At 36.4% G+C, this 23,279-nt stretch overlaps 1 long non-coding RNA gene across 1 annotated transcript; it reads left to right on the forward strand.

Annotated features, from left to right (window-relative positions):
* Positions 1 to 2,853: 2,853 nt before the first annotated feature.
* On the forward strand, positions 2,854 to 23,008 carry LOC112423708 (uncharacterized). Its single transcript, XR_003014238.2, has 3 exons — positions 2,854 to 2,885; positions 20,144 to 20,498; positions 22,858 to 23,008. It is a non-coding gene; the product is annotated as an uncharacterized lncRNA (long non-coding RNA).
* The last annotated feature ends 271 nt before the right edge of the window (positions 23,009 to 23,279 follow it).

A 23,279-nucleotide genomic window follows, 5' to 3' on the forward strand; every position in this document is an offset into this window, starting at 1 on the left:
TTGAGTACCACATTTTCCTATAAATTGTAATATATTGGAACCTTGAACATATTTGAGGAACATATTCAACAGAACGAATCACACAAATACCCATTCTGAGCAGGACCTATGGCCCTGAGGTGATGGGAGTAAGTCCGATTCATCCTCACACTTGCCAAACTGCAGTTGAACTGGGAATTGTTCTGGCTATAAGATAACTACTTTCAGATACAGATGATTGCGAATTTTTAAAAAGTTAAATTAGTTTGGTCAATCAGTTGGGCCTAATGGTTACAAACTTAACCCAGGCCTTCACTCATGGAAAAGAATGCTGTATGCAGGTGACCATTGTTGAGGACTTCATCACTTGCAGGCTTTAGACATTCACTATTCTGACCTTTCCTGAATCATGGGTCATGAGTTGATGTAAAAGGCATTCATCAGTTGGATAAAATTAGTCATGACATATTCTTAGGGAATATTGGCAACTGAACCTATTGTACTAATTTGATAAAGTACAAAGTATACTACTTGATAAAGCTATCCAACCCTTCACAGCCTGCCATTGCTTCATGAACTTACAAATACAACCTGGCCTCTTACACACCTATTTACACCAGATGCCAGAATCCTTTGAAGTCTATAACTTTATGTGGGGCTCATATAGAACAATGGAGGATGAGAAGGATGTTTGGCCACACCAGCCATACCAAACTTGGCAATCAGCGGGATGATGGAGTTCAAAGCCCTCTCACCCAGGCATAGAGTCATGTCTGATGCTTCTGCATCCCTAGACCTAGTATACTCTACTTATTCATTCATTCGGTGCTTTATTTCTTCATTTGAAATATTTATTGAGAACCTACTTGTATAAGGCACTTCTGGAGCTAAAATAGTGATATAGTTTGGTTCTGTGTTCCCAACTAAATCTCATCTCCAAATGTAATCCCCATGTGTCAAGGGAGAGACCTGGTGGGAGGTGATTGAACCATCGGGTGGTTCACCACTCCCGCCATGCTGGTCTTGTGATAGTGAGTTAGTTCTCATGAGATCCGATGGTTTTACCAGGGGCTCCTCCCACTTCGTTCTCTCTTCCTCTTTCTCCTACTGCCTTGTGAAGAAGATACTTGCTGCTTCTTCGCCTTCCTCTATGACTGTAAGTTGCCTGAGGCCTCCCAGCCATGAAGAACTTTGAGTCAATTAAACCTCTTTTCTTTATAAATTACCCAGTCTTGGGCAGTTCTTTAGAGCAGTGTGAAAACAGACTAAGACAAGTAGTGAAAAGGAACCAACATAATCCTTCCGGGATGGAGTTTACATCTAACTGAAGAGGCAGATATATCATACATTGCAATATCTATCATAAAAAGAAATAGAAATTGATGAGAAAGCATATTACCTTGACCTGACCTAGTCTAAAGTGTAAGACATAAAGTCTCACAGGAAGTGACTAATCTGAGATTTGAAAAATGGGTAGGAGTGAGCTAGGTGAGAAAGGATACTCAATATGGGAGTACCAGCCAGGAAGACACACAGTATTTTCAAGAAACTAGAATGTAAAGAATAGGAATATGCAGAGGAATGAAATGATTCTAATATGGGAGGCAAGAGACAGGTCTTAGGGAATCCTGAAGTCAATGAGTCAATGTAAAGAATTTTGACTAAGGGAAATAGGAAGAGTTTATGGGACTTTAAGCAGGAGAATGACGTGATTAGATCCTAGTTTTTAGGGGGAAAATCACTTACTATAATATATATAGCATTTGCTTGGTATGTAAAATCTCAGTGGCTGTGTTATAAATATAGAAGGAGCAGGGATCAGTTAAGAGGCTAGTTAGATAACTACTTTTGCTAGCTTCTAGCTAGCCCATTGAATTCTCCAGTGATATTTTGAAATGAACTTTCCTAAGTCTGTAAGTTGTGCTTTTCATACATTAGAGTAGATACGGAAATATTATTTGAGAGGCTATTGAAGAACCTGAGTAAGCTATGTTGATGCTGGGACTCAGGTCGAGTAATAGAAATAGGAAGAGTAGAAGGATTCAAAAGACAGAAAATAGAATCAATAAGGCTTGCTGATTAATTGGCTATGAGGTAAGATAAGCATAGCTGAAAGCAGAGTTGAATTATTTACTGCATCGATGAACACCAGAGAAAGAATTGGTTTGAAATGGAAAATTGTGAGTTCGCTATTGAACATATTGAGATTGAGTTGCTTGTGAGGCATCCAAATGACCTGTAAAATGAACACTAGATATACAGATTTTGAGCATCAGAGAAAGATCTGGGCTAGAGACAGAAATGGGAGTAGTTGGCATACGGATGGTAATTAAAGCCACCAGACTGCTGAGAGAATGGAATCTAGACAATATATTGAGTGAGTAAAGAAGGGGTTGCCTTGAGGAATTCAAACATTTCAAGACTGGGGAGAAGAAAATGGCTGGCAAAAGATATTGAAAATAAGTTGTCAGAGAGATAGGGTGAAAACATCGTCCTATGTATTTATGGAATGAATGAATGAGAAAGAATGCTGGAAACATAGTGCTAGATTCCTCCCTTATCAGTCAAACAAAGTATTTCTGGCAGTAGACTTGGATATCACATACGGTATAGAGGTATCTATACCTGCTGGCAGAATCCATCCTTGGCTATAGAAAGCAGAAGTACAATACCCTCAGCTCCAGACATGTGCCTTTATTGCCCTTGTGCTTGGTCTTGGGTGTGGCTGGCCCATGTTGGTTCCTTATCCAGGAGGTAGGCATTGTTGGCCAACAAGTTGGCCTTAGTTGGCATATCATCATCACCACCTAAATCAGGCTGAATGGTTTAGGCATTCTAGCCAGCTTATCAAGAAGGGACCTGAGTCATGGGAAATGACATCATAGGTCAAATACTATGCTGATAAGGTATGAAAACCAATCCTCTCATTTCCACCTTAGACATTATATGCTGTCTATTCATAGGTGGAGGTTGGAGAAGTACAAAGGCAAAAAAATAAAGGAGTGGAAATATATCTAGAGTGCTTAGAGGTGATTTAATCAAACAGTACTCTCAGCTTTTAACATGCACATGAACTTGGGATTCAACTTTTAATGTGCACATGATTCTGATTCAATACATCTGATGAGATGCCTGGGATTCTATATTTTCAGAAAGCTCCCAGGGGATGTGAGTGTTTCTGACCGAAGAACCACACTTTGAGTAGCCAGGGTTTAAATGATATTTTAGCACTAACATGGAGGAAAATAAAGTAGCTCTCTAAGCAGCTAGAGCAGAAACTGATCAAGAGAGACACAGGATGCTATGTAAAGCCCAGATCTGGCCTCCAGCTTTGGACACAAGTCCTCCAATAAAGGATGTGGATGGCAACGACTAATTAATGTGTACTGGACCTGGTTACTTGAAGGATTCCACCGTGGTGGACTTCATGGTTCTTAGGTGCCTTTAATTTTTTTGGATCCCCAGACACACTTATTCCATGACAACTTGAAGCATATACATTTGTAAACATAGATATAAAGTAAAATTTCCATGGATCAGTAGGCTCTTTAGCTGTGATTTTGCTTTGGAATATAAAGACTTTTCCTAGTGTTTAATAAAGAAATATTTATAGTAAGAAAATTGAATCTACTTAATTTTTGAAAGTTTAATTTTATAAGGTATACATTATAATGAGTATTTTTGCATGTGACAGAGCCTAGACGCATTGTATTTGGATCAGCACTTAAATTTAAAATAAAATACAAACTCTACACTAATATAGATTTTGCCTTCTGTAAAGTATGTTCAAAGTAAAAGTTGAAAAAATATGACATAAAGAGAGAAAGAGAAATAAGAACTAGAGAGTGTATAATATAAAGTGAAGCAGATAAGGCAAATTAAAAGAAGGATTTTTACAGGGGAAAAACAATTTCATTTTATTGTGACGACCTAAATGAATAAAAGAAGACTTTGAATGTGAAGATGATTAAAAAGACAAAATCATTAGCTAAAGATATTTACAAGTTTAGACTCTTTCATTTTGATTGTAATTTTAATTAGTTGGACACAGGGGGAGAAGAAAATGAAAGCCTACATCATCTACTTACTCTTTAAATTGCATTCCACCTTAATTTTCTGGCTTTCAGTTCTTAATTTTCTCTATTTTTGTTCTAAGTAATCCGGTTATCAGGCTAAAGTGATTTTTTTCTCAGCCAGGTTTAGCATTCAGTATTTGCACCTTTGAAGAGGAAAAAGTTCGCCCCATTGCTTTAGTTTTTATTCTTTCAATAGCAAAAACTCTCTACAGGTAACTTTTTTCAGTCTTTTGTTTATTCAGCAGGGGGCTTCGTATACCATGACAGTTAGATGACTAATAACAAAGGCTCCTATTTTCAAAATAATTATGCTCTATTTACACAGTGTTCCACAAAATTTACTCATAAAATTTAGAAGGCAATAAAGCCTTAAAAAGCTGTAGTTTTACTATTCATTAAAGCCATTTTTCTGTGTACAAGCAAGTTGTTTGTTTCTGTATTTGATAAAATGGAAGCCAAAAATTCAGTATTAGTTAATCAAGTTCGGGATTTGTGTATATGTGAATAAAAATTTTAAAACTTACATTGAACATATCTGTTTAGAATAACCTACTTTTGAAAGGGTTTATCTTCAAGATATTATCTGGCTTTTTAGTAGGGCTATTTATTTTGCATTTGTTAAAGAAAACAAGGCTAGGTGAGGTGGTGGGCACCTGTAATCCCAGCTACTCGGGAGGCTGAAGGAGGAGAACTGCTTGAACCCAGGAAGTGGAGGTTACAGTGAGCCGAGATCGCGTCACTGCACTCCAGCCTGGGTGACAGAACAAGACTCATTCTGAAAGGAAAGGAAAGCGAAGGAGAGGGGAGGGGAGGGGAGGGGATAAAATTAGCATAACTAACCATGCATTATGTGTTGTTCAGTTTGCCCCCCTCTTCCAAAACATATTCACTCAAATAATGTAAAGGAACAATGTTGAAGTGTCTTGAGGTCTAAGGATGAAAGGCACTATTTAAGTGGTGGTGACAATTATTATTATTATTCTGCCATAGATAAAGAGTTAAAATTGGCTTTTAAAACTATTGTGGACAATTTCATTTTGCTTCCCCATAAGTCAGAAACAATCAAAGTATATAGTTCTCAGCACATGAGCTATACACTCAAACTAGAACTAGTAGGGAGTCTAAAATGAATTATCCTAGTAATTAAATACTCACAAATAAAGCATTACTTGCCGATCGTAGCCAACCAGGATGGTTGTTAAGGGGCAACTAGAAAACTCAACTGTACCTCATTAGTTGTCTTCTGTCTAAAATTCCAAAATATTTTGTATTTTTTAAAAAGCCTTTCTCACCTTAAAATACAAATGTTCCTTGAGAGACATGATGCTTATAATTGTTGCATGATTTTATTTTATTTTACTTTATTTATTTATTTATTTCGAGACAGATTTTTACTCTGTCACCCAGGCTGGAGTGCAGTGGTGTAATCTCGGCTCACTGCAACCTCTGCTTCCTGGGTTCAAGCGATTCTCCTGCCTCAGCCTCCCGAGTAGCTGGGGTTACAAGTGCGTGCCACCATGCCTAATTTTTTTATTTTTAGTAGTGGCAGGGTTTTGTCATGTTCGCCAGGCTGGTCTTGAACTTCTAATCTCAAGTGATCTGCTTAACTCGGCCTCCCAAAGTGCTGGAATTACAGGCATGAGCCACCACACCTGGCTAGTTGCATGATTTTAATGAGTATGAGCTCCACATATTTTCTAGACATAGAGTTTAAGAATAAGGTAGAATAACAGAGAGGAACTAAGAAGTTCAGAGAGAATTAGAGGGGGTTGTGAGGGTGAAAAATCTACAGAAAATGAAATACAGGAGCAAAAGAGACAAAGTTCCTAATCTTGTCCAAGAATGTGATAAGAATTAACATTAAAATTATTAGAAAGTGTCAACAAGAAATGCCATAAAATCCCTTCTCTGTAAGTCTTTTAAAACAGAACAGTTGGGTCTTTCCAGCATGGTCTAGATGTACTACTGAATACAAGGTGATGACATTGGTTAATTGTCCTGTCTAGGATTATTATCTCTCTGAAATGCGTCATACCTGAAAGGTCTTTTCTTTAATGCAATATTGGGATGTTGCACCCATTTGTTTATAATTTGGATATGCGTAGCAGCACTGAGATTTTATTCCAGTATTTCTTGTCTTGCTACTCTTGTCCATTTCGACGAACAATTATTGTTTAGTGTTCAGACACTTGCTTCAAAATCAACTGAAGAGTTTTGTAAGTATATAGATTCTCAAGGCTCCATCCTTTTTTGGGGGTCAAGTAACCCAATTTGTGAATCTTCAGAGGCCTACTAAGATGAGGGAGGGGACATGTTTTTGGATTTAGAGAGTCAGAGAGTGCCAAGGCAGAGTATTTTCCAACAAGATGTTATTACTGTCACCTGCTGGGGGTCCCCACCAGGTACATTTCTCAACCTGGGTTGAGTGTGTAACCTCCAACTCTGTAGCACCCCTCACCAATCTAGTTATAACTCTTAGGAACACTGCATTGTATTTTATTGTTTAGTTGGGTAGCCCTTCTTAGCTCTCATATTAATAGAGGGCCATGTGTTCCTTGTTTACTTTTAAGTCTCCAGAATCTAGTACTGTTTCTGAAACATGGCAAGTGCTCAAATAATATGTGTTGAATAAAAGAATAAATCAATGAATAAATAAAGAAGTACTAGTCGAGTAAATTAACTTAAAAAGACACACAAAAAAGGAAAAAGAATGTATGTATCTTGCTAGCAAAATGAAACAGAAAAACAATATCAGTAACTACCAATTATTAAATTCTTGTTATATGTCAGAAGTTCTAAGTACTTTAAATGTCATATTTAATTCATACAATTATATACGTGGAATGCTACTATTATTAGATTTTTCAGGTAAAGGAAGGTCCAGTTACTTGCCCATAGCCACACATCTTGTAAGACAGGACTAGAGCTGAAACCAAGGCAGCTGGACTCTTGAACCCATGCTCTAAACTATTACTCCATGTAATGTAGACAGTGATAAAGGTACTGTGCTAGGAGTGGTGGAGGATGCTAAGAATCAGCACCTGCTTTCAAGGGGGCTTACAATAATTAACAATACTTGTTTATCTGAATAATTTGCTCTCCCTTTTTCCTTGCAATTTAAGAGAAGAGAGAAAGAAAACAGGGAGGCAAGGATGAAGAAAGGAAGAAAAGAAGGAAGTAAGGAAGGAAGGGAAAAGGAAGGAAGGAAGGAAGAAATGAAGGAAGGAAGGAAGGAAGGAAGAAATGAAGGAAGGAAGGAAGGAAGGAAGAATGGAAGGAAGAATAGAAGGAAGGCAGAAAAGATAGAATGATGGAAGGAAGGAAGGGAGGGTAGGATGGGGAAACAGCCCTAGTTCTTCAACAGGTTTTTGATCCAATTTATGCCTGTTTGATTCTGTTCCAGACAAGGAACAGTGAATAAAAAACTCAAAGCCAGCACTTACACCCACAAAAACTTTTCACCATTCTTTGAGTATTAAAAAAATCCAACTTCTAACACAAAGAAATGATAAATGTTTGAGATGATGGATATGCCAGTTACCCTGATCTGATCACTGTACATTATATGTATCAAAACATCACTATGCACCCTAAGAATGCATAGAATTACTATTAGTTAGTTTAAGACAGTACTTTTAATGGGAGAATTCGTCTCTGTTAGAAAAGGGAATCTGTCCTTTGTTAATAACTTGAAAGAAAATAATTTTGTTGTCAAAAAACCCAACACCAACTTTATATGTGTATATTTACATTTATATGTATGTATAATATATTTCATTTTTTCCTAATCTTACACTACAAATTTCAACATTACCACCATAGCATTTACATATATTCTAAAACTATCCAGTGATGTGGCATAAGATAGCTAACTCATTTTTACTGAGGATCATAAAACCTTAGAAGAATTTAGTTTGAAATCTTGAAACAAAAATAGCGAAAGTTAATATAAGGTAGAAAAAAAGAAATAAATTTTGGCTTATTAGAGAAAAGGGTTCAGGTGCAGGATGAAGCATATCAAAGGCATATGAAATGTCATTACTTTGAAAAAAATAAAAGGATGGCAAGTTTAGAAAATTAACTATCAAATTACATTTTTTTAAGAGGCGCAGTTAAAATGTTGATGAACAAATATAAGATGATGACTCAGGGGCACTAAAAATACAAAATGTGTGGGTTCTACCAGATAATACAATAAGTACTGGGAGTTTCACTTTACAACCCACTGTGATTAAACAGCATACTGCTGAAAATGCAGATGTGATACTACCATAGTAAAACCAGCCTTTTAAAAGATGTTTCTAATTAAATCATGAAAAATCAAAAATAAAATGTTGAGAGAAGCCATTTTGAAGATTTTATTAATGATGTATTCATGGAGAGGGCTTTATTAGATTTGAACTAGCAAATGCTAATACTGGTGTACAAAATGATAGATAAGCAATTTTCCCCTTAAAAAGTTATTTCTTCCAGGCTAAAAACTTTGTTTGTAATATAAGCATCCTTTGATTCAGTTAAATTCTAGTAATGAGGTACTCGAATATTTGAGTTAATAATAGTTTAATTAATCCATACCTGTATATGATCTAAATGTGTTTATTGTTGCCATTTCTCACTCAGAATTTTACTCCTAAATATACTCCTTTTAATATTCAGATAGCTTTTATCAGGAGTCTGGAAGTCATTGGCTTTACTCGATTTTAATACCAAAACATCAGGTGTAAATTGATCCATTGTAGAAGCTCTTGTTAAATGCTTTGTAGTCAGAGCACAGTGGCTCACACTGTAATCCCAACAATTTGGGAGGTTGAGGTAAGAAGACTGATTGAGCCCAGGAGCTTGAAACCAGCCTTGGCAACAAACACAGTGGGACCCTGACTCTGTGTGCATCTTTAGTTCCAGCTGCTCTGGAGGTTGAAGTGGGAGGATCACTTGAATCCGGGAGATGGAGGATGCAGTGAGCTGTGGTCTTGCCACTGCACTCCAGCCTGGGAGATACAGTGAAACTCTGTCTCTAAATAAATAAATAAAATGATTTCTAAGGAAACCCAGGGAAGACCCAAATTAAGATTAACCTATGAATACATGAATGATTCCAGAAGATGAAAGATAGATTTCTTGTTTTGAACACTATTATCTCCTCATTCACGCAGCTAATTACTCACTGTCCTTCAAAACTTAGCTCAAAATTCACCATAGCTGGGAAACTTTTCCTAACTCCTTCCTCTTTTGGCTTCTAGGTGCTCCCTTATCAACTTGTGGACATCTTACTCTTTGCAGAATGATAGTCTCTTACCTGCAATTATAAAATCTAAAAAACTCTAAAAACCAGAAGCCTTTTCATTTGGTGCAAAATTATTTGGGGGTAAAACTTGACCTATACATTTATTTGCAGAAATAGCAAAATGTTTGTTTGATTATGAGAGTGCTTCCCCAGACCATACAAAGAGGTTAGCATAATATACGGCATATGCACACTACAGTTCACCCTTGGTATCCTTGGCGGGTTAGTTCCAGAAACCCCTATATAAAAATCCTCAGAAGCTCAAGTTCCTTATATACAATGACATAGCATTTGCAGATAACCACCACACACCATCCCGTACACTTTAAATAATCTCTAAATTATTTAAAATACCTAATACAATGTGAATGTTCTGTAAATAGTTGTTACACTTCTTGGAAATTTGTGTTAGTTTGTATTGTCGTATCATTATTATTTTTTTCCAAAATATTTCTAATCACAGTTGGTTGAATCCACAGATGTGGAACCCACAGATACAGAGGACCAACTGTAGTATTGTTTTTTAAATGCTCTCAGATTTTAGAGGTTCCAGTGAGGCTTGGGACCTCAATGTCATCTCACAGTTCTTAAATTGTACCCTACCAGCTCCATTTCCCGTTTGGATTCCATGACTCTTCAACATCTTACCATTTTCTTTAATTTTCTTACCCAAATGAACTTGCCTTCTATTTTGCAGAAAAAAATAAAGCTATGAGGTGTGAGATCCCAAGTAATTCATTGGCCATCCCCTACCCTCATGACCACTAGTTGATCTATACCTGCCATTCATTCTTAATTGCTTTTCTGAAGTCTCAGGGGTGTAGTGGGGGAAAGTAACATATTTTTCTTACTCATCACAAGACTCATGGTTCAGGCATCTACAATAAAAGGCAGACTGAGAAGCAAAAAACTTACAAATTTATTTAATATAAATTTTATGGGACCCACAAGCTTTTGGAAATAAAGACCTAAAGAAACAGAAAAAAACAATGTGATATAGTTTGGCTGTGTCCCCGCCCAAATCTCATCTTGAATTGTAGTTCCCATAATCCCCATGTGTAGTGGGAGGGACCCAGTGGGACATAATTGAGTGATGGGGACAGTTACTCCCATGCTGCTCTTCTCATTATAGTGAGTGAGTTCTCACGAGATCTGATGGTTTTATAAGGGGCTTTTCCCACTTTTGCTCAACACTTCTCCTTCCTGCCACCATGTGAAGAAAGACAAGTTTGTTCCCCTTCTGGCATAATTGTATGTTTTCTTAGGCCTCCCCAGCCATGCTGAACTGTGAGTCAATTAAATCTCTTTCTTTTATACATCACCCAGTCTCAGGTATGTCTTTATTAGCAGCATGAAAATGGACGAATACACTATCTATTTTATGTTTAGATTTGATTAAGAGTGGAATTATGGTTGGACAAAAGGAAGTATGATCTAATGGTAATAAACCATGGGGAACTTAGCAAGGCCTATTTGTACACATTCTTGTTTGTATCTCTGTGTGTTCGTTCTTTCCTCTGGGTATAGGGAGGACCCCTCTGGAATGAGTGTCTTATGACCTACTTTAAAGGATGGTCAGAGAATTATTTTATGGTCTGCTTCAGGGGAGAACCACAGGAGAAGGTCAGAAAGACCTTCCTTCTTTTCTCAAGTGCCAGGGTGCCAAATTTGGGGTAGTGTGTCCTGAACCCTGTCAAAGGTTAAAGTCTACTTCCCCAGTTTAAAACCTACATTTCTTATTCTTTAGATCTTAGTACTTATTGCCTACTCCAAAACTGTACTCTTTTGTTATTTCCATGCTTTATTTTCTCTTACATGTTTTTATTGCCCTATAAATATGTTCAACTATCTCCAAGTCTTAAATTACACACCCTCCACCATCAATCCCACATCCTATGCTCTCCCCTGCTTACTTCTCCCACTCTCCTGTATTGCTTTATCAGCTGCTTTTAAAGAGGACATAATTCTTGCTTCCTCTATGACTTTCTAATACTCAAACTTCCTGCAATTAAGTTCTGTAGGGACTAGTGTTGGAAAAAATTACCAGTGATGTCCAGATAATCAAGTCCAATGGTCATGTTTGTTCCCTGTCTAAATGAATCCCCCTATGCCATTTAACACTATTGACGTTTTCTTGAAACTGTCTACCCTTTGGTTGACATTTTACTGTTATTTCATTCTCCTACCTCTGTTCATTCCTTCTTCATTTCTTTGGGATTATTTCTTCTTGCCTGTCTCTTTCATACTGATGCCCCACAAAGTTCCAGTTTTTACTCACAGTTATTTATTTTTTTCTTTTATAAATTCTTTGTGTAAGTGTGTGGCAATCTCATAATTTTCATGACTTCAATTCTTGCTTATAATTCTAATGACCTCAATAAATGTATCTTCAATCCTAAACTATTCCCTCCCCTTTATATTTACAGATGCAACTGCCTATCAAACATACTTCTTTAGATGTCTTATAATCACAATATATGTAACATGTCCTAAACTGAACTCAACTCCCACCCCCACCCCCATATTTCTTATTTATTCCTGCCACATCTACAGTAATGATGCTATATCCAAAACACAATCTAATTTTGTTATGCCTCTGCTTAACCCTTCCTGGCTCTTCATTACCTAAAATTAGAACTTCTTAACTGGTATGTCATGAGACCCTCCTTGATCTGCACTTCCTTACCAATTTCCCTGGTCCCATCTCCAGCCACTCCCAGCTTCATGGTTTAAACATTAGGAACTCTAAGCCACTTATAGTTTTTCATGTTCTCTCTGTTGTTTTATGATCTGGACACTTGTTCATGCTTTTTCTACAGCCTGAAATGCTATTCCAACTTTTCTTACTCTGTATAGTTATTATTAATCTTTTAAAATCCCAGACATTATTTCATCTGGGAAACAACTTTTATTGACCAGTGATTTTGAGAACAGGAAAAGTTAAGCGATTTACTTCCAAGGGCAAGATCTGCAAGCCTAGTGTTGGGTGATTTTTATTTTATTTTATTTTATTATCTTATTTTTATTTATTTTGTTTGAGACAGAGTCTCATTCTGTTGCCCAGACTGGAGTGCAGTGGCACGATCTTGGCTCACTGCAACCTCCGTCTCCCAGGCTCAAGCGATTCTCTTGCCTCAGCCTCCCAAGAAACTGGAATTACAGATGCCTGGCACCACACCCGGCTAATTTTATAATTTTTAGTAGAGATGGGGTTTCACCATATTGGCCAGGCTGGTCTCACACTCCTGACTTCAAGCGATCCACCCGCCTAGGCCTCCCAAAGTGCTGGGATTACAGGCGTGAGCCACCACACCCAGGCCAATATTTTAAATATCCTCATTGCTCCTTTGTGGGTGTTTCAAAAACGCGCATTGATTATTGGGGGCTCATTCAAGAACAGTTGTTGCAAAAGCAGTGTTTTATTATTCAGTGCTATTATGGTAATATATTTGCACACCTAGCTCCTTCTAGATTTTGTTTCCATTTCCTTATATCTTTCACTTGGGAACAAAAAATGTCTGGTTGTGAAATAGATCCACTGTGAACCGGTTACCAAGTAGTCTGAGTCCAGTGAAACAGAACACCACACATAAGTTACATGAAGTGGGTTTATTAGTTATAGATAGGCAGCAAGGAACAACAGAAGCCTTGGGTTCATTACCAGTCATTCCCTCAAGGCTCAGGAAAGCTGCCTGGGGAGCATGGAGTCTCACCTGCAGGTGTCCCACTTGTGCCACAGCTGAGGGACTCCAGAAAGCATCTAGCCCTGGGGTTTGTACCTCAGGAACATGTGACACACTGGGCTAAAGCACTCAAGGACATCCTGTTTCTAGGATTGGACTGCAACAGAGCTTGGGCTATTCTGGTGAATCCTTTCCTATCTTAGGATGTTGCATTTCCAGATCATTGTACAGTTATTCTTGAGAACTACAAGAAAGAAAGGGTGGAGAACTCGGTTGGTATACGGCCACTTGGAGAACTGTTCTACACTAGGCCAAAAGTTTGTTTTTATGTCTTTCTCTTTTTATATGCATATAGCTAAATTATTTCCAGAGTCGTACAAATCTATAATACCACAAGCAGAGTTTGACTGCATTTTCCCCAACACTTAGTACTTTTATTAACATTTTCTTTTGCTCTTGTTAATGCTTAAAGTGAAACAGAGCAGAGCATTTTTGTGTTAATTTGGATAACTTGCATACTCATGATGCTGTTCATTTTCCCATATATTTTTTATTAGTGATAGTTCTTTGTTTTGCCATCATATTTTAATTTTCATGAGTTCTTTCTGTTCTCAGAATTACCCTCCTTTTTAAATAGCATTCTGTCTATACCTTATGGTTACAGTATTTTCTGAAATATGTGTGAGGTATTATTGAGATTTTATTTATTTATTTATTTTCTTTAGCTTGAACCCTATTCTTCTTTGATGATCATTTCTTTCTGCTTGCACTTCTTGACCATTCTCTTACATATTACGTGCTTCACTCAATTCCAAGTGATTCCTTCTTATCCATTGATGTTTCAGAATGCGACAATAAAAATAAGTGACTGTGTGCTGTGCACATGAGCAGTTTATCCACTGGCATGCTTTGCTTTAGGGTGAGTAGGATGGAAGCCAGCCATCATGCTGGGAGGCCCTAAAGCAACAAAAGAAGTCTTTGCTCTGGAACAGCCTTATCACACTCCTGAATTCTTCCCAGAGAAGTGATTCGTTTTTCTTTGGAAAAGGAAACACTGATTTTGTTTTCGTTTTAACTTGGGAAATAGAAGCTTGACTTCTGAGGATTCTGCTTGCATGTGTATGTGTATGAAGAAGAGGGTGAGATGGGGGTGGAGAGAGACAACAGTGACTGAATTACGTGTACACCCTGGCTATGAATCCCTGTCTTTAGAGTGCCATGTGTCCTGGAGGCCAGCTTCTCTCTGGGGCTCAGTAGGGCAGATCAGTCAGTCTGTTCTGTACTTTCTAGGTTCAGGCTCCCCCTTTGCTTTTTCATCAGTAACCACTCTTTCACTCACTTTCTATTTTGCAAAAATTGGTTGAAATTTCTCATCCACTATCTCTTTATTATGGTGATATTTACCTGGATTTTCCTTCTGGGATATTGTTGCCTAAAGATTGTGCTTTTTTTTTCCTTCTCAAATTAAGATGTTTGTAGTTTTAATTCATTGGCTTTCTAAAATTAAGGAATTAACACATATAAGTTCATATATGATACAAATATTTTTGTCATGTTTTTACTTTGGTTTATTTTGATGTAAAGAAAGTTTTAAATTTCATGTAGTCATCTCTCAGTCTTTCCTATACATATTTTTCTTCTATTGAATGTATATTTGGAAAATTCTTCTTATTTCAGATATTTGCTTTGTGTGAATTACGTGTTCCTTTGGATTTTCAGTGTTTTATTTTTAATAATAAGTATTTCATCTGTCTAAATGTATTTTTGGTATTGGCAAATTTTCAAGCCTTTTTAGTAGAAAATTGTTTTTCAAACAGAATCTTAGATGGAAGTTTAATTTATAAAAATTGGAAAGTTGGCCAGGGGTGGTGGCCTGTAATCCCAACACTCTGGGAGTCTGAGGCAGGAGGGTTGCTTCAACCCAAGAGCTCGAAACCAGTCCGGGCAACATCATAAGACCCCGCTTTTTAAAAAAACTAAAAATCGGAGGAGCCTGGTGGCACATGCCTTTAGTACTAGCTACTCGGGAGGCTGAAGTGGGAGGTCACTTGAACCCAGGAGGTCAAGGCTGCAGTGACCCATAATCACACCACTGCACTCCATTCCAGCCTGGGTGACAGAGTGAGACCTTGTCTAAAAAAAAAAAAAAAAAAAAAAGGAAAGTGGAAAGGTCTAAGTGAATTGGTGTGGGAATGCAAATTCAATCAGCCTATCTGGTTCTTTCAACCATGGTCCTATATTTGAGGTATCTTTAGTTTTTCAGAAGTAAAATTAGAAACAGTTTTCGGTATATGGTATAAAGTAAAAGTCAAAATTGATCCTATTCCTGAATTGCCAACCAATTATCTAAAAATTAATTATTGGTAAGCCCTTTTTTCCTAACTGAGTTGGAAAATGCCTTTTATATATTAATTTACTACCCATCAGAGATTCTATTTTAGGGATGTCTTTCCATTCCATTGACTTATCTGTCTACTTTTATACCAGAATTCTACTGTTTTAATTAGTATAGAGTTACTAGAATGGTAAAGTCTCAGACTCTTTTAAACAACCGGATCTCATGTGAACACATAGAGGGAGAACTCACTCACTACTGTGAGGATGGCACCAAGTTACTCATGAAGGATCTGCCCCCATGACCCGGACATCTCTCACAAGTCCCCACCTTCAATATTGGGGATTACATTTCAACATGTTTGGAGGAGACAAACACACACTATATCAAGTCGATTCTTTCTTTCTCTCTTTCTTTCTTTTCTTTCTTTTCTTTCTTTTCTTTCTTTTCTTTCTTTTCTTTCTTTTCTTTCTTTCTTTTCTTTCTTTCTTTTCTTTCTTTCTTTTCTTTCTTTCTTTCTTTCTTTCTTTCTTTCTTTCTTTCTTTCTTTCTTTCTTTCTTTCTTTCTTTCTTTCTTTCCTCTCCTTCCTTCCTTCTTTCTCTCTTTCTTTCAAATAATCATAACTTATATTTTCAAGGAATGGCCCTAGTTTCCTGGTTTGCTCTACCTTACCCAGTCAGGTGCACAGGGAAAGTCAGGTCACCTACACAAAATGTGGTCAACCAATACAATCTTAGGAGTTTTGATATTTTAATTCTATAGTTAATTTTAGAACCATTTTTACTGATTTCCCTATATTACAGCATTTGACTCCTTTGTCTTTCAAAGACTAGTAAACCTTAATTTGCTTTAGCAGCTTTGAATGGATTTTTATTTTTTCTTACCACTGCCTTTCAACTCATGTAATTCGAAAACTAAATGCAAACTGTAAAACTCAATCAATCTGGTAGTATTCTTTTAATATCAATTTTTATATAATTAGCCCCCAAACTGTGTTCAATTACTAACAATTAATCTTATGCACTTTCAGGGACAACACTAATTTCACACCTACCAGCATTTAAAAGAAAGGTAGTGCAAATACTATAGGGAAAGAGTCCCTCCCCAAGGAGTTATGCTTTATTATCACTGACTAGAGAATAAAAGTGCTTTCCCATTGCAGTCTACTGTAGGGGCCCACATTTTCTTTAACCGTAGACCAGGAGAATTGTGTAACAAACACACAAGCAAAATCACACATACTTTAATTACAGTTTTCAGTGACACAGCTAGCCTTTAAAAAAAATCCTGAATGTTCTATGTTCTTTCAACAATTTTCTTGAGTTAGTATTTTTATCAATGCTATATGGTTAATTGCCCCATTAAGGCTGACTGTGAGAAACCAAACAATGGAACCATGATGGGACAAAGAATGAGAATAACAACAGCCGAAGGTGGAAAATTGTAGAAAACTTCTTATCATAGAAGAAATGCTGTTAGAAATCAAGAAATTCCCCAAACAGAACGTACTTAGTCAGTACTTAATACATGTTATAATCCTGAATAGCTTTTTAAATATATATTGCTGACTTTTTTCTTTTAATAGTACCAATTTCCAATTGACAAATTACACTATATCTTAATACTGACATCTATATGTAACTCCCATAATATTTGCTATCTAAAGATCATATCATGTCTGAATCATATGAAAGTAATATTTTAAAATATCAATTTAGTTTCTTCTAATAATTCAAGGTCAACTACAATGAATAAACCAAGGTTTAAACTATTTCCTAGTGTCAAAAATATAATGAATACATGTTGGATTGTATGACTAGTACTTAGCAAAAGGTGCACACATATCTGTTTACTTTGGTATTTCATGACTTTGACCTTTTAGGTGCTTCTTGTTAGTAATTGGTTGATGAGGAGTTGTAGCCAATTTTAATGTTTGTAATTCATACTCAGATATGCAAATTGATGAGCACATTATAAATTTTTAAAATTACGGGAACAATTTATAGTGCAAAGTGGCATTGCTCCAGGGGCTGAGCAGTGGCCTGGGAACTCAGAGCTGTGCATTTTAATTTTGATTAACTCTCAGTGTGACCACAGGCAAGTGCCTTAATCTCCCTGTATCTTGGATTATTCATCTATAATATGAATGCAACAATTTTCTTGCTGTAGCTAAAGTGAGGAATAACTATGAAGCACAGAGTAGCTTAAAATTAAAGAGCACTATATATATCACACAAAAGACCAATATGAGGCTAAAGATTTTATGGGTTTAATAAACGTAAGTGTTATGTCATTCACACAAAGATAAGACAAATGGCCCAACATGAAAACTATGGAAATCACCATATCTCAATCTAGAAATTTTATTAAAATGTACTTAGCGTAAGAAATAAACATTTGTAATGGTGTCAGACTTATGTGGACATTCATTATTAAATAAACTTTATTTCGTATTCTGTTTTCTTCAACGCTATATACATCTTTCAAAAGTATAATAATGAATTTTAAAATGCTTTACTAGATACAGTCTTTAAAACAAATCTTTCTTTTTCTCTCCCTAAAAATGCATAGGTTTCCATTAGGCATTTTAACTTTACACCAGGAAAACAAAAATTATACAAAGGCATTCAGCTTAAAAGTAAGACCTTAGAAAACAACACTCAAATTCACAGTAACTCATAGCAAGGGGTAAATCTGTATTTTTAAACTCACCTACTTGTTCCACCTGTTAAATAATATACTGTATCCTGAGAACCACAGATACATAGGTGCAACTGGTGAGTTGATGATGGAATTTGAGTCTCTTTATTTTCCATATATTGAAACATCAATCTTTTTAGCTTAATAAATGGTTCTGCAACACTGAATTTCAGCAGGGAGGCCATTCTCCAGTTGTGTAGGAATACAATTTGAATTCTAGTGTCTTCCCAAGCCTCCCTTGCATTGGGAGGCCAATATTTAGAAAACTGTAGCAAACCAACACCTGTTAGACATAAATCACATGCAGAAATCTACAACTGGACAAGCTCAGGAAGATATAATAGATCAAATCCATGAAGAACCTCACAATGAATTAGGAAAATCTTAAACTTAATCCTATAACCTGACAGGCAGTCATCAGATTGACTTATGGAGAGCTGTAATGTGGGAATTAGAATGAATGCCAGATGGCTTCTAGAAGTCAAATTTGAGGAAAAAAAGAAAAAAAAAAGAATAAACTGCACTTGATGATAAGCACAGGGAGGGAGGCTGACAAGGAAAATGCAGTCACAAAATAACACATAAGGATGAACTAATATTTTACACTGTATTCTCTTTCTTTTGTTTCTCCCAGCCAGCTTGACAGAAAGTAGTAATGTTTGACTAGTCACAAGCCTAATACCAGATGCCAGTTTGAACAGGTGCAAAAACAAAGAACAGAACACTTCCATTTGGAACATCAGCTCTTTATATAGTCGCTGATATGTTTTGTGGGAACTCACCTACTAAGTTTCTTATTGCCATTTCCCTGATTGGGAGAAGTTCTATTTGATGAATACATAGCATATTCTCTTAGTCAATGAAAACAATTAAATAGGGGGAATGACCAACTCATCTGGGACTTAGTCTAATTCGAACAGTCCACATTATGAGATGATATCAGTGCTGGAATTTTAAGATCACCTGGGTAGAAGAAAATATGCCTGTTACCTGTTACAATTACCACACAATTGTAATGCGTTACAACATTCTTTTACTTGTGAAAGATAGTGGAAATTTGCACTGCCAATTATCAATGTTAAATACATGACCAATCAGTATGAAGGCCACAAACAAACCAGCAGCTTGTTCTATAGAGTCAGTTGGTAAATTGGATGCAGGAAGACAGAGGAACACACTATCCCTCCTCTGTAGGTGGTCTCTGTTTCATTAGGTTTCCAATTGATGTTGCTGCACAGTAATCCAAAAATGTGTGATGGGAACATCACTCTCATTTTTCATTAACACCCCCTTGCAAATGTATTGGAGGCAGGTACAAAACAATGATTTTGCCAGGCTTACTTTTATCCTTTTAGAGACTATTTCTTATCCAACATCGCTGCTGGATGCTTCGTTTCTCCTTGTTTAGAATCACCGTAGTGGCTCAACACTGTTTGATATGATCAACTTCCTTTAGGATGCTGTGGAAAGAGTGGGAGAGCTGCTAATCTTTAAAAGACAAGTGATTTAGGAAAATCAGCTTATATATAATAATGAATATTGACATGACTACAAGATAGGTGAGAAAAGAAAATATAGAGATGATGCCTATTGTTTCAGGAAATCTACCAGGAATGTTTAAAGCATGGAATTTTTGAGAGATCTTAGAGATCATTCTGACTGAATTCCTCATTTTCGTTTTATAAATGGGGGAATTGTGGCTCATACTGGCTCTAGCTTTCGCAAAGCAATGCAATTACTGGCAAAAGCTAAGTCTGGAAAGCAGAATCTATGACTTGTGCTCTCTTCAGTATACCATGTTCAGTCTATAATATGTGAACACAGATAACTACAAGAACTACACAATTCACATCTTCTGCTTCCTTAAGCCTGTATCATAGCTTTTATTAATACAGCTTCATCAGGTTGTTATCTAAAATATTCTTCAACTTGTAGTTTTTGGAGAAATCATTCAGCATTATACTATAAGTAGCAGCATTAATTTCCTGGTAGAAAGTGTTACACTTTTTAGGTCGATTTCCTGAGACATTAGGCTCATCTGTTTTTCTTTGTATTACCTAACTGCAGTTCCTGTGTTATTATTAGCTTGAAAGCCTGCCCTGAATCCTCATCTATTGATGGAGATGGTATCATCCTGCCTTGATTTTATCCAGAAGCTTCATCCCCAAGATAAAGGATGGACACCTCTCAGATGACCAGCTTCTTTTGCTCGACTCTAGAGAAGGTTGCTTTCTGCATTCTGGCAACTGCCCTCTGTCTACATGATTAGACTTGTTGGTTGCAGTGCTTTCTGGAGTAATGAAGGATCCAGTGCACAGGTCTTAATTCATTGGGCACAATCTCTAAGCCAACTCTGCCTGAATGGGTCCCCTGTTTTTTCTCTTCTGCTCTTGTTGAACCATATCTCTGTTCCTCGTGCTCCTGGGAATTTCTTGCTCTGGTAAGTGGAGAATCACCATGCCTCAGTCATAGGCAACATACACCCAGAATGTTGAATCATGACATATTTTTTGCTCAGGATTATTTATCTAGTACTTTGATAACTAATGTAATTATTCCAGATTACGAATCTCAAGAAAAAGAATGACTGATTTCAAACTATTTAAAATTATTCAGAATACTTGATGTTTTATATGTACAAATACAGAATAGTTTATAGATATATCACAGTTTGCTAAAATTTTCCAGTCAGTCTTATATTTATTTCTTTACCACAAATGCTAGGAGTAAATGTATTCTATTCATTGTGATTCATCTTTGTTCTATTTTAAGAGCATTGAGCCCTCATCACCAAAAAGAGAGTTCTAGAGGTAACGGTAACAGATATAGAAAAAATAGGAGGCAGGTTTTTGTTGTGTTTTCTTATTGTTGCTAAAAGTCATGTGATTAACCATATCCTGTTTATTATAGTAAGGGCAAATAAGAACATGCCAACCAAATAATCAAAACAAATGGTAAGTATACTAAGTGCATCACGGTGCTGCCACATGTTAATTTCATTTGTAACATTCATCTGTCTTCTTAAAGTTGCTTGCAAAGTTATCAGCAAATATAAAAAACCAAGTTATTAGTCAGTTGAGGAGCTTAAAAATAAAAAATGTAATAGCCACTCAGTTTCTTTGGAAAAGTGTTTCCTTGATTCCTATCAATACAAATATTGTTTTTATGATACGATCAATGGAATGATTTAAAGATGGCTATTTGTCATGCCACTTTGTTTAATGACATGTATATATATTTTTTAATGTACCTTAATGAAATTGTGTGTGTGTGTGTGTGTGTATATATATATATCAATTTTTTAAGGATAATATTCAAATAATGTTACTTTGCTTATACTCTTTGCTTGAGTAAAAGGATTTATTGTGCACAGAATGTGCATGGTCTGGATTAAACCTTCTGCTCTTATTAGAGGATTTCTCTATCAGGGCTGTATCTTTTATGAAACCTTAACATCCCCATCAGAGTCCTTAACATCAGAGTTGCTTGGGAGGTAGTCAGGTCTAAAACAGATGTTTTTAAAAGTATAATTCCATACTGACTATGATATTAAAACTAATGAAAACTCAACTGAGAAAATGAATTTGGGGTTTAAATATTCAAATAGTGGAATTTGGGGCACAGCTATGTTGCCACAAAAACACACAAAACTTAGGATTTGCCAGAAATGATTTATGTCTCTTGTGGCATAACAAAATAAGAAAGAAAATATACTTACATAATGAAAAGTTAGAGAATCAGTTAGCACCTGTAAAGGTGCAAGTAACAGAAAACTCAACTCAGGAATGTCTAACTGAGAAACAGGATTGATTCTTCAAGCAAGGAAAAGAGGTAGGGCAAACTTCAGGGCCACTTGATCCAGAGACTTCAGCTTGCCTTGAGTGCTTTTCTACCTCCCCAGTCAGTTTCTGTGGGTTCCAGGAAGGGCTCTACCCCATGGCTGCTTCCCACTGTGGTGAGATGATGCTTCCAGCTTTAGTGGGATTCCATGCTGCTTCAATTCATGGGAGAAAAAGTTTTCAAGCAAGTCTACAGGACTCTCGCAGAACTGGGAAGAGGGTCAACTTTCCCTAAAATTATGGATTATATAGTGAAGGAGTATGTAAGGATTATGTAGGGAAGGATTATATAGATATGTAACACCTCCCCACACACAAACACAATTTCTTATTTATTTTTCTTTTAGATTCAGAGGGTACAGTGCAAGTTTGTTCAATGGATATAGAGCATAATTGTGAGATTTGGGCTTCTAGTGTACCCGTCACCCACACAGTGAATATTGAGGGTAATTTTTAACCCTCCTCCTCCCTTCACCATCCCCCATTTTGGAGTCCCCAGTGTTTATTTCCATCATTATGTCCATGTGTACTCATTGTTTATCTCCCACTTATTAGTGAGAATGTGTGGTAACAAACTCTTGTTTCTGAATGAATGGGGAATCTGATAGGTAATCAGTATTAGTGCATTATAGAATTAGACAGAATTTTCAGTTTAGATTTCACATGTACCAATGAGATGTATTAGCCCAGTGCCCATCATTTTAGTTAGGAAAATTATCAGGGAATCTAAAACCTTAAATCTTGTATATGAAAGGAATTCTATTACAGTAATAATAATAAAAGATGTGTAAGCTGAACCTTATAAAACAAGAAATGTTGGGAAAATATAGAGTCATACATTTATTAACGATAATGTTAAGGAAAGGTATATTAAATACTTTCTATTTCTTGCTGGCATGACTTTAAATTTTCACATCCAATAACTCATCTCAGTGTTTTTTTTTCTTTCTTTCTTTTTAGGTCATGAAAAAAATGGAAACTCTCTCAAGGACTAACAATCAGAGCTCTCTGGTTGACAAGGGACGTTACAGTTGCAAGAAGACCCTGAAGCAAGGATTCTACATCAAAGATTCAGGGGCAATCTGAGTTTGCATTTAAGATCCTTCTGCCTATAGCAGTAGCTTATATGTTATGTTCAATTGACGTATAAGCACTCTGAAGAAATATTCTATTGCAGCCTCTAATGACATTAGCATTGTATGTTTCATAATGTAATTGTAGATAGAAAGTTGGTATATTTAATTCAAATTATGATTATTCTTTAAAAACAAAACTTGAAAAGTCAGTTTATCTACATAATTGGCTTAAGTATTTGTTGCATACCTATTCCATACCAAGCAACGAGCAAGGTGTTATAAAATAAAACATACAAAAACAATATC

Source organism: Macaca nemestrina, chromosome 13 (genome assembly GCF_043159975.1).
Source record: "Macaca nemestrina isolate mMacNem1 chromosome 13, mMacNem.hap1, whole genome shotgun sequence".
Taxonomy (NCBI): domain Eukaryota; kingdom Metazoa; phylum Chordata; class Mammalia; order Primates; family Cercopithecidae; genus Macaca; species Macaca nemestrina.